Here is a 9,123-nt window from a genome sequence, read left to right as displayed (position 1 = left end):
AAAATTGTTTACAAAATTGCAAAATATTTATACCAATACATGTTTTTTTTTGTTTTCCATTATCTTTTGTCCGCAAACAACTAGTGTGGACAGGTTTGCTTACAGATCACAGACACGGACATATTTAGAGTATTGCAATCTTTTTTTATTATTTTGAATGTGATTTCTCCCCCAACTGATTTCAGGATGTTGTATTCTATCTTGGAAAATGTTGTCCTCCAACGTCTTTTTTTTCTGTTTCTTCAATTCAAAAATATGTATCCCGCACAAATCCCTATAGCTGCTTCACTTTGATAAGTATTTTTGCGATATTAAAACCGATTGAGTAATATTTTCTGATATGGACAGACTTCTGCCCTTAAACCATTTGTTTAAAAGTATTTGTTTGTGATCATGTACAGTTAAACATCTAGAAACTTTTGTACGGAAACAAACAAAAAATATACATGAAAAGGTTTTGTAAACAAAAGCTTTGAAAAAAATTGCAAACCATTAGTTCGTACGTCATGGCAAGAAAACTGTTTCATTCACCGTACATTTTTAATGATATTTTTAATGATTGTACAAAATGTAATTAATTATTTCTCAGTATTAAGTATTGTACAAAATTATAATAAATTATGGCGCATTTCAGTATTTTTCCTCTACACATTCAAAAATATAAATGTTCCTATTTAACGCACCTATTACAGTGAAGAAAGAAGGAACACAGAAAAAATACAGTTTTATTATTAAAAAATTATCTTACTTTAGAAAAATAGAACAAATTGTACTTGCCTCTTTTCATAGTTAGAAATATTATAGTGTCTCAAAATTCATGCATGATGTAATTTTGACAGAAAACACAGGTTTTTAGTTAAAAATTGTAATTTTTTAATAATTCGTAAAGTATACAGTATAGGACTACGTATGGAATAGCATATCGGGTAAATAGCCAAACGTTTTGCTGGCACACACGCACACTCTTATTTCATGACAGTTTTGCATAAATGCGACTGAATTTCGTTGATACAGCGTTCAATTTCCTCATTCAAGGCGTGGGTGGTCACGGGCCTGTTGCCATAAACTTTAGACTTCAAAAATCCCCGAAGAGAAAACTCCAACGGCATTAAATCGCATGGTCTAGGATGCCAATTCTGATCACCAAAACGGGAAATTACACGGCCAGGAAATGACTCGTGCAGTAATTGGATTGTTCCTTGGGCTGTATGGCATGTGTCACAGTCTTGTTGAAACCACATGTCGTCTTCATCCATATCTTGCAATTTAGGCACAAAATCCGATGATGCCTCAAGCCAAAATCCGCATCAAACAGTGACAAGTTGTGGATACATTTGTTTCTCAATATCACTCGTGGATTTTCTGAACCCCAAATGCGACAATTTTGTCGATTAACGAAGCCATCAAGATGAAAATGAGCCTCATCACTGAAGATGAAAAATCAGCATCCACTTTGCTGTTCCATAACCCATTCAACGAACTCTCTTCGCTCTGCGTAGTCAGTAGGCTTCAGTTCTGGAGTCACTGAACTTTATCAGCATGAAGATGGAAATCTTTCGTGGGAATACGCTGTAGGCAGCTTCTCGAAATATACAATTCTTAACCACGGTCCCGAATTGATGTTCCTGGACTTTCAGCAACATTCTGACGAACTGCTTGGATGTTTTGTGTAGAACGACTTGTTGAAGGACAGCCAGAGCGTTTAAGATCACTAATTGTTCCAGTCTCTCTGCTTTTTTCAATTAATCTCTTCACAATTGATGAAGTTAAACCACTATATTTTGTTCGAAAATTGCGAACTACAGCTGCCAAACCTTCATTATTTTTAAAACGTTTCTCAACAATTAAAACGCGTTGTTCTTTTGTTTAGCGCTCAATTATAAATGAAAAATTACTTGATTATTTGGAAGCGTCACCTTTACAATTTGCTTTCAGAAAGGGCTTTTCTACCATCAAAGCTCTTCTGGCAGTTATTAACGAAGTTGTTGATGGTTTTGATAATAATGCTGTTACTTATGCTTCTTTTTGTGATCTTTCGAAGGTCTTTGATTGCGTTAATGTCGATATTTTACTTGCAAAGCTTCGTAATAATGAATTACAACTTTTTCAATGTCAGTATAAAGAGCACAGAATTTACCTTACTTCCTATATGTAACGGTGAACCTCAAGGGTCAGCACTAGGTCCTGTGCTTTTCCTGATATACATCAACGACTTATATCCGTCAATATTCCTAATAGTACATGTATCCTCTTTGCGGATGACACAACCTGTTGTCTCGTGTTAGTAGAGATATGAGTTTGGGTAGTTTGATTGCGGTGGAACATACATTTTCAGCGAATAAATTGAAGCCAAATATTTCCAAAACTCAACACCTAACATTTACTTCTAGTAAAATCCAATCCAAATCGTACGAATATTTGGATGTTACTCTACATTCTAGTCTAAACTGGACAGCACATATTGATATCGTATATTCAAAACTATCAACACAAATATTCCTGTTAGGACAGCTGCTACCTTCAGTTGATAACAGTGTAATGAAAGTTAGTTCATAGTCATTTGACATATGGCATTGCACTTTGGTGTAATTCAAGTAGTGCCCAAAAAGATTTCATTCTGCAGAAGGCTGCGGTTCGTCTTATTGCTAGAACTACTTCTAGTGGCGATTTATTAAAAAAAAATAGGATTTTACCACTTCCATGCCTTTTTATATATGAATCCTTACTTCTTATTCATTAAAAAAACAACTTTGTTAATCATTTTAAATACAATAAAATCAAACAAATGTCTTGTAAAATCTTTCAAAAGTTTGTTTTTCTTATTGTCTCACTGACGATTTTAATTCATTATGTGTATCAGTACTTATATAAGTACCTGACTTTATAACTGAAAATGTACTTATGAATGTGAGTGGTCAATAAACTTCTATTCTATTCTAATATCCCTGAACTGCCAGCTGCCACACTGTCTCTTTTTTTTGTTGGAAATACTTTACCGCACAAATGGCGCAAAATTCAAACCTTGTGCGCGAAGTTTGGGACACCCAATATAATGTTTACTTTATTATTACTTACGTCATCTTTTAGTATTTGTAGTCAACAAGGATCTAAGTTCACGGAGTAATTTGAAACACATTTTTCAACATTCAACAAAATAATCTTGACTGCTCTTTGAGGCACAAAGTTTTATTTCATTAATGTTGGTGGCAAAATATCCAATATATAAAGAAAAAAGACACAATGTTTTTAACTATTATTATTTACACATAATAAGTCTTTATGCAGAACAAGGTAGTCCACTCATATATTACATATAATTGCGGAAGCAAAACGTGAAGTAGTACGTACTATTAATTAAATCGTATTTTAATTAAACACAATTACATCATATTATTAGAGTTCAGCCAGAGATAACCAATACATGTAAATCGTAGATGTACATTATATACCGGGTGTCCATTTTTGGAGCAGAACCATGGTAATCCCGATTGTCTTAAGGGATGCAAAAATTAGGGAAAATTGGCAATTTTTAAATTTTAAATCGCTAAATTTTATGAAGAATAAAGTGTCGAAGAATAGTTAGGTCCACCTTTTTTCATTTTAAAGTTATCAAAGGCAAATCTTGATTTTCTCTTTTAATATTATTTTTTATTACTTTAATGTAAAAAATACAAATGGCGAATTTCAGGATGAAGAAATGACTACCAACTTTTGTTTTTCTTATATTTTTTCTGATTCCAACAATGTGGCTTATTTTTTTATTTCACTTAAATAAAAAATTATCCACTTTTAGATAGAATGCTTTGAAAGAAAATAATTACATTTTCATTGGCGTCAAAGATTTGGGAACCAAAAATATAATTCTCACATGAGGCAAAACCAAAGCCTTCTTGGTCTTCGAATTAATTGGCAAGTATCTGGCATTAATCGATTACATACCACAGAAAAATGATAAAATTCTTCTTTCTGACAATCCGAAAGTAGAACGGCCTGCTCGAAAAATTTCTCCATCCACACGTTGCTCATTATTTGCTTCAAACTGTTAGATAAGAATGATTTTTAGAAAGTCTTTCGCATTTGTGTAAATAATTATTGCACGAAGAAATAATTAATAGAAACGTGCCCATATTTACAACCGTGCGTAATTATAGTTTTTTATGTTATTTATACTGCGAATATATGTACAATAACAACCCAAAGTACTGCAAAACAAAGTCATAATAACCACAAAAAAATGTCCTGATATTTTAGGACCTTTTTTCTTTCTGTGCATAGCCACTTCCAAAATTTAAAATTATACACGGTGTCCCAGAAACAAATGTCAAGGTTGGCCACACAATTAACTCGTCAAAAGTAATAACTTGCATCTGCTGTTTTTTTTTTTTTTGAAAATCTTAATTTTTAAGATAATGTCGCTTTCTATCACATTTCCTTGACTTTTCAGATATTAGGGCCCCACATTGGGCGCCATGTCGTCTTTCATAATCATTTCTTTCTTATCGAGAATTATTTGTAATAAAAAGAAAACCGGTATTTTTACAGAGCTCCCAGTATATTGCCTGCTAGGATCCTCGTATCCTACTCGCCAGCAAAGAGGCAAACAGGACTTTCGGAAGCTTGAGGCTGTGGAGGTCGCGCTAGCCGATTATCTTCCATCGGAGGCAAAGTAAATTCTTGAAAATATGCTCAATGATTTGATTTATTTTTCCCTTTTTCCACACGAATTTAGAGGCTGTCAAGTTAGTGGCACCAAATATGTTTTTGTAGGTACTCTTGTATTTATATCACTGTCTTTTAGGCTTTGCCTAGTATGTACTGGTTTTGAGGTTTTCTATGAGTACCTAAAGAGCTTGGACAAGCTTTTTTGTCCCTTGACATCTTCAACGCAGGATTGGACAATGCCTTCCGTTGCTCTTTTAATGGATACAAAATATCGGACAAAAATGTGAGTTTTCGCAAAAATTTATTAAACAAAGGTTATTGCTGTGGATAAGCTAAATACGTATTAAAATTTTGATACTTATTTTCGGGACACCCTGTACCTTGAAACTTAAGGTAAGGTAATATGACTTATTAGGATTTCATTAACACAGTATCACAACACAGTCTAATCTTGAACTGTGAATGATTCTACTGTTTAAAATTTAAATAAGTCAGTCTTCAGTCACTTTTTTATGTTAAAAATATAATTCTAACGATTTTATGACTTTTGATTTGTATGTAATAAATCTCAAAGCACTTAAAAAAAAGAAATCAAGGTTATACATCAGTGGTTTTCATATGCTCAAAAATAACAAAAATCTCTTTTTTGACGTTAAAAATTTAATTCTAACGATTTTATGACTTTTGATTTGTATGTAGAAAATCGCAAAGCATATTTTATACTAAAAAAAGATAAATTAAAGTTATACGTCACTTGGGAAGACAGTTTCACAGAATCCTAAGTATGTGTAGTTTTCAGAACAATATCTTTTTTTAATAAACGCAAATTAACATTTACCAGAATTAATTAAATGACGGGTAATATTTCTTGTTGAAATTACTACTCACTAAACTCGGACAGTAAATGATTTGCGTACTACATCATTATTAATCGATAATAATTTATCTTTTTGTATACAAGTGTGAATTTTTTTGTGTAATTAGGTACTGCAAGTAAACACATGCATCAAAGCTTAATTGTCTAAAAATATGCCACTATAACATGCAGTTATAAAATGAGAAAAATGTGAAAAAAATGTTCATGTGAGTTACAAAGAAATGAAAGGGCGAAAAATTATCATTAAAAAATGGGAGTTAGGTATAGCTTGAACCTTTTGTAGCTTCAATGTTTTATTGTTCACAAACATATACTCGTATGCACGGAATAGCGAATAGAATAGCGAATATATTCGCAATAACGGCATTCATTTCAACACGCCACTACAACAACAGTTCTCAACTGACTGAGAGAAATGAACACGCGTTCTACTCCTTGGCCTTGAATGCAGTATTGCCAACTTTGCACAAAACAAAAGCCACTGAATATCAGAGTCTCAGTACTCTTACTTTACGGATATGCATTTTAAATTTTATTTGCAAGGATTCCTTCAACGATTTTTATAACTTGCAATAAACTATTTATTTTCATTAATTTTTAACCCCCTACGTTTACACACCTATATTTTTGGGAGCTTTTTTGTTAATATGTATAGAATCCGCCAATAAAATGTAATCAAGTATGAGTATTTTAGTTACAATCTGTATGAATTAGTTCAAATGTAGTTGATATACAGGATGTCAGAATAACGTATACAACGGAAGACCACAGATTCATGGACTCAAAATAGGCAGATCTAGGCTAATTCGCCTATATCGGAAATCGTTTAGTTTGATCGCTAGATGGCCTCAAAGTAGGTGAAATTTTATTTTATAATATAGGTGGCAAGATAATGTAGATATTTAAAAAATATTTTTTGTATCCAAACCGCTCATTTAATCAAAATTCTACATGAGTCCCAAAAACTTCCGAATGGTATCAATCATTAAATTAAAAAATAGTTGTCATTATTGTCCGAAAGAGGAAAAAGTTATGAACGTATATTATTACCACACATCAATTTTGTAGGAGTTGTAAGTACAGACCCCAAAAATAATTAAAATCGATTAATATGTATTCGAGTTATTTACAAAATTCAAAAAATTTTCACTAACTTTGAGGTCATCTAACGGCCAAACGAAGCGATTTCGAATATAGATAAAGTAGCCTATATCAGCCTATTTTGAGTCCATGAATCTGTGGTTTTCCATTGTACACGTTATTCTAGGATACCCTGTATATGTAGAAATAAAGATTATACAGGGTGTCCCTGAAAAGGATGGACAACGCTTGACCATAGGTTCCTTGAATGGAAACAAGAGTATTTAGCCTAACTTAGGTAGGTACCTATATACAAAAGTGCACGCCTACTGAGGTATAGTCTTCTAAATATAGAACAGATAACCTAGTTTTTTCAAATAATTTGAAAATTGTTTTTCTTAGAAACTTCAAATTTGGTACACATATTTTTTTATATAAGGGCAATGTAAATATAGAATTTGGTGAGAATACATATACAGGATGTTCTCTTTCTAGTGCCTGTGCGCCACTGGCTATCCCGTAACTTTTTCGTATGTACGCCAATGACGACAGAATTTATATTTTAAAAAATAAGCACTATTTTAGAAGATTTTTTGCCTCTTACAAAATTTTGATATCGTTTATGGATTTCGAGTAAAATTGGCATTTTTTACACATTAAATAATATAAAATCAGTTTAAGATAAATAGAACATTCTAGTACGAGGTGCCATATAACAGAGAAACAAATTCATAACAATAATTAAAAGGTTCTGTGTCAAGCTAGCTGTGATTTAATTTTAGCTTACTTTGTTTTTTATTGCAATTTATACTTTTGCTGAACAAACTGATATGTTAGTAGTTTTGGGTTATTGTGAAGGAAATTGTTGTGCTACTGTTCGAACATATGCTGAAAGATTTCCTAATCGAAGAACTCCAAATCACAAAACATTTGCTAATGCGGAGAGACGCCTTCGGGAAACAGGACGTTTTTTACCTGTAACATTAAATCGTGGATAATGTACGGCCGGAATTATTCAGCTGGAGGAACAAATTTTGGAAAGGGTCGAAGAAATTCCTCAAGTAAATAAAAGGCGTTTAGCGGCAGAGGTTGGCTTTCAAAAAGTTCCTTTAATAGAGTATTAAAAGACCAGTTATTACAGGTTACAGGTATTACAGGGTACAGGTAGGTATTACAGGTTATTAAAGGTCTAACAGGTGGATAGGTAGAGGAAATAATGCCCCTTTAAAATGGCCACCTCGATCCCCGGACCTAAACCCATGTAATTATTTCATTTGGGGAGCGTTGAGGACCACAGTTTAAAATAACTTTTCAGTAAATACAGAAAACGAATATGGGAAAGAATACAACATGAAATTAATGTTATGAGAGGTAATGCACAATTATTGGATAATTTCTAATTTTCGAAGAACTAATGTTTGCGTTTAAGAACAAGAAAGTAACTTTGAGCATTTACTGTAATATTATTTTAATGTGATTACAAATATCAGTTTATTTAAAATGTTAATGTTGACTTTCTTACATTATTAGTTGATATTGTTTATTTAAAATATTAGTGTTGATTTTTATTTTATTGATTGATAATACTAATACCAAAAATGTGTAGTTATTTTTTTTTAATGTGACGTTTTTTAATTATTATTATTTGAGGCTGCAGTTATAAATTATTTTTTATAAATCCGAATTTTTGCGTATATTTAATGAATAAAAAATGCAAATTTTACTCGAAATTCATAAACGATATCGAAATTTTGTAAGAACAAAAAAAATCTTCTAAAATACTGCTTATTTTGAAAAATATAAATTCTGTCGTCATTGGCATACACACAAAAAAGTTACGGGATAACCAGTGGCGCACAGGCACTAGAAATAGGACATCCTGTACATGTATTCTCTCCAAATTCCATATTTACCTTGCCCTTATATAAAAAAATAAGTGTACCAAATTTGAAGTTTCTAAGAAAATTTCAAATTATTTGAAAAAAATAGGTTATCTATTCTATATTTAGAAGGCTATATCTAGGTAGGCGTGCACTCTTGTATATAGGTAAGTTAGGCTAAATAGTCTTATTTTCATCCAAGAAACCTGTGGTCAAGCGTTGTCCATCCTTTTCAGGGACACCCTGTAAAAAGGACGTTTAGTTTTTCCTTAAGGGCCCCATATTCTTTAAATAGTGTTTTCCGCAAAGACAAATAATTTCAAACATTTAATAACTGAATAATCTAGAGCTTATTAAATAATAGGAATGTTATGTCATGCCATCTGGGTATTTTCAAAGACGCCGCAGTAAAACGAATAAACAGGTGCAAAAAACGATCAAACCATCAAGGTTTTAGGTACTGAAATCTACGAAAATACTAACTTTTTTATATATAATTCCACATGTAAATATTCTTATAACATTTACTTGCTTAGTCCTACATATAAAATTGTTTACTTTTATTTATAAGTACGTGAAAATAATTCTTAAAATGTGGGGTTAGAATAACAGCAAACGCATGTT

Source organism: Anoplophora glabripennis, unplaced genomic scaffold, assembly GCF_000390285.2.
Source record: "Anoplophora glabripennis isolate ALB-LARVAE unplaced genomic scaffold, Agla_2.0 scaffold462, whole genome shotgun sequence".
In the NCBI taxonomy this organism is placed as follows: domain Eukaryota; kingdom Metazoa; phylum Arthropoda; class Insecta; order Coleoptera; family Cerambycidae; genus Anoplophora; species Anoplophora glabripennis.
This window is presented reverse-complemented; position numbering follows the sequence as displayed.